The sequence below is a fragment of the Sander lucioperca genome, chromosome 9 (genome assembly GCF_008315115.2).
Source record: "Sander lucioperca isolate FBNREF2018 chromosome 9, SLUC_FBN_1.2, whole genome shotgun sequence".
Classification (NCBI taxonomy): Eukaryota; Metazoa; Chordata; class Actinopteri; order Perciformes; family Percidae; genus Sander; species Sander lucioperca.
Genome location: NC_050181.1, coordinates 22,991,357 through 22,995,487, shown reverse-complemented (window position 1 = coordinate 22,995,487; position 4,131 = coordinate 22,991,357).

Below are 4,131 nucleotides of genomic sequence, written 5' to 3'. Positions count from 1 at the left end.
TTATTTCTGTTTTGACAGATCTGCACAGGTCGACGTACCAAAGACTAATCATATACTGTATTAAAGGAGTAGATGTAGCCGGTTTGTCACCCATTAGTTTGTTGGCTACCACTTTGAAGCCTTGAGTTTGGCATTTTGGCCTTCATCATCACCATCAACTTTTGTTTGGAGACAGAAGTGACCAGATTTGGATGAGAGCTGGGGAGGAGGAGCTAAGGGTGGATCTGACGGAGAACCCGAGGAAACCGCTATGGTAGCGACTTGTCAATCTCAAGGTAGTTTTGCGTTTTGACCTTTTCTCCACAGCGCTGCGGAGGAGGGTCTGGCTAGTCCACACAGCATTCCGAGATGGGGGGAAAACATGCTCTGATTTATTGGCATTTCTTTAAACCAATCACAATCGTCATGGGCGGGGCTAAGCGCCCGACAGAGCCACGGTGCCTCTGCAAAATAGCCTCGGGAACGAACTTGGCTTGGTGGAACATGTGTACGTTCAAAGGTTCTTTAAGTCGTGCAACAGAAAACTCAGATTGGACAGATAGTCTAGCTAGCTGTCTGGATTTACCCTGCAGAGATCTGAGGAGCAGCTAACCATAGTCCTCAGAAATCCACCGGAGTTTAAAATTCCAACACAAAGAAAGTTGAAGGAAACGGACTTCCGGTCGAAAAGAGCGTGATCCGGCGAATTTTCCGACGGCACTGGAGCAATCCCGGAAGTGGAACATCATGGATATAGACTAACCTCAAGGTAGCAATGCCCTGAATCATCCCCTGCTTTATCGTATATTTTAAACTAAATGTGATCATAATTTACAAAAGAATGAATGAACACGATGCTGTATTGAAGAAGACTTGAAAACTAGAGGGTGAGACCATAAACTCGTTATGATAATGTTTACCGAGGTAATAAATCAAGTTAGAAGTAGGGTCATTTTCTCATTTCATAGACTTCTACAGAAACTGACTTCTTTGTGCAACCAGTGAAGTCTCCCTCTGCTGACCATTAGAAATAAAGCAGGTTTAAGGCTCTTCAGCATTGGCTTTACTTTTTTTTTTTAATTCTTTTTTTTTTTAAATCTATGCTTCATCTCCATCCGTCCACCAGATACCCTATAACTTTCCCACCTGTCCCAGTCACCTGACTACCACATCCACCTGCTCCCCATGCTCCAATCACCCTGTCAGTAGATATACCTGTCTGCCTGGTAGTCTTCATTTAAAGGTGCACTATGAGTTCCTGCATGGTTTCAGCGCAATTTCATTTTTGTCTCAACTCGTAGACATCTCTCCTTGATCCGCTAGCTGCCTGCCCCCTGAATACACCGTGAAAAAAATGGTCTCAGGAGACAACACAGGGGTCGTAAATGTCAAACAAACACTAGAGGCACAGGCTGTGCACCAAAATACAACAAACCACGTTCCAGCCAATCACCGACAAGATGGTTGGGGGAGTGGGTGGGGGTTAGTGACAGTTAGTCAGTTAGTCATGACAGTTACGGAAACATGGGAACGTCAACAGAAGTGACGTCATGCAGGAACTCATAGTGCACCCTTAAGTCCTTTAGCTTTGCAGCCTTGTACACACCACATGACAAAAAACAGCCCTGCCATAAACAGTACACTAAAGCTTTTGACTTTTCACCACTATATTGTGCGCGTTGCTGTTATACCTTTCCCATACTTTATGGACAGAGATGGACAAAATCACACCATTTTTGATCATATTCAGTCATAGCACACTACCACAAATCATGACCTCAGCAATGACATGTTAGACTCAAGTCTGACACAGTCTGAAAGATCAATTATAGTCTTATTATAACCATTTATTTAGAGCACAGTACAGACCACAACATGCACTAACTGGGATTTACACTTCTGGCATATCTCTCAGTTTTAAAACACAAAATAGTCAAAGGAATTACAGTCATGAAACAAAGCAGTTATTAAAAGCAGTAGTTTTTACATCATCAGCAAGTGAGAAACCTGTTCAACACAAGTTCAGATTCACCAAATTGGGCATACTGCACCATATTAATTACATTCACAGCACCCGATCAAATTAGTTGAATTTAGCACCTCTGCCTCGTAAGGCGGGGACTTCATCTGCAACGCCCCATCGGCAACAATGAATACAAGGCAAACCATCTGTAAATACTGTTAATATCTTTAAGCTGAATACGATACAATAGTCACATGTCAAGTTTAAACATGCACATGTACACACAATAAATAAAACAGAACAATAAAAAATGTGCAGACTGTTGGTTAGCCTGCTATCTTTGGGCTTAACCTTAGACTGTAAAAATAATGGACGAAGCTTCTGAGTGCCTTAAACCTGCATTATAACAAATTTCCAGCAGGGGGCGACTCAACTGGTTGCAAAAAGAAGTCAGTTTCTATAGAAGTCTATGAGAAAATGACCCTTCTTCTGACTTGATTTATTACCTCAGTAACCAATTTTATAATGAGTTCATGGCCTCAATCGCTACTTTGAGATTCATAATAAATCAAATCAAACAATCAACGATGTTACAAAAGAAAAAAACTAATTAAAACCCCCAAATTAAAACACAAACAATCATAGTTTACCAAAGACCAAAAAAAATAAATAAAAAAGGATAAGTTCGAAAAGGAGCAGGCGGAGGCATACAGCTTATTAAGTCCTGCCCCTACTTCACAATATCATATTATTACAAAACAAATAGATATGCAAATATAGCATACAATATTTCAGGTCTTACAATAACTTACAACAACTTTCAAGTCTTCTTCAATACAGCATGGTGTTCATTTGGTAAATTATGGTCCCATTTAGTTTAAAATAGACAATATAGATGGAGTGCTTTATGGCCGACCTGTCAATCAGGACAGAGGCAAAAATCGTCAAGTCCGGTTTTAAAAAAAAAACACGATGGCAACAGCCAAACTGCCAAACTGCCAAACTGCCAAACTCGAGGCTTCAAAACTCATGTTTAAAAAGGCAGTCCACAAACCACTGGGTGACGTCACTGCTTATACGTCCACTATGTTTACAGTCTTTGGGCTTAACACAGGTTCTCTGGTATGAAAAGGGGTTCACCTTTAGTAACCTATGTTGCACTGCTTAACGTTTCAGTGAAAATTCAATTCAGAGAATCAGATCAAAACCTGCCAACAGCCCGACTATTGACCAATCAGATCACTGTCTACAGGATCCTGACAGGGACAAAAGTGCTGAGTTCACAGTACAATAAGGTGGAAAGTATTAAAAAGCAACAGAGACATTTTCATACATCAGTAGAATCCCTTTGCTTTGCTCATGATAATGACGTCAGAGATACAGGCAATGTTTTTCTTTTTTACACAACCATCTGTGCACTCCAGGTTTAAAACACAGCTAAAGAAAAACAACTATAGTTAGATATGGAATGTACTCAATTTCTAAAATAGCTCCCAGTAAATTATAATTGCAACGTTATGGGCAAATTTACCTTTTAAAGAATTCTTTTTTGAAATGTTTTTCATCTCTAGCTTTAGCTGTTCTTTACTTCTAACGGTTTTAAAGTGTATTCACAGTTGCATTAGCTTTTTTTATTATGAAAAAAAAAGAAAAACACAAATACATTTTTTATCGGGGTATTATTTCCCACTACTTCTATTCCTCCTTCATTTACACTAGTTGTGTGATTATTCAGTCAGTCTTTGACCTGCAGCTTCATACTTCCTGGGCTTTCATCTGATCCCATATCAAATAATCTGCCCTTTTCAGTTGATGTTGCATGTGATTGTTATTAAAAAAAAGCTGCCCCATTAACATGAATGTGCACAAAGCTGGATCTGTAAACTAGGGTTAACTGTGCCAGCTGATAACCACATTCATGATTCACTAGTTATCAGGATCACTGATGTTAGACTCAATGAAGTCAAATCAAAGAGAGCAAGGCTGTGTTGATACAGGCCTCAGATGGTGTGGAGTCACATTTCAATCAAATTTTGTTCCGCGTTTTTAATTTAGATTAAACCTGCCATCTGAAACCAACAAACAAAATGTGAAATATCTTACTGATTTTTCTCTCCCTCCTTCCCCCTTACTATAGCTTTCTTTTTCTTTTCTCACACACACACACACACACACACACACACACACAC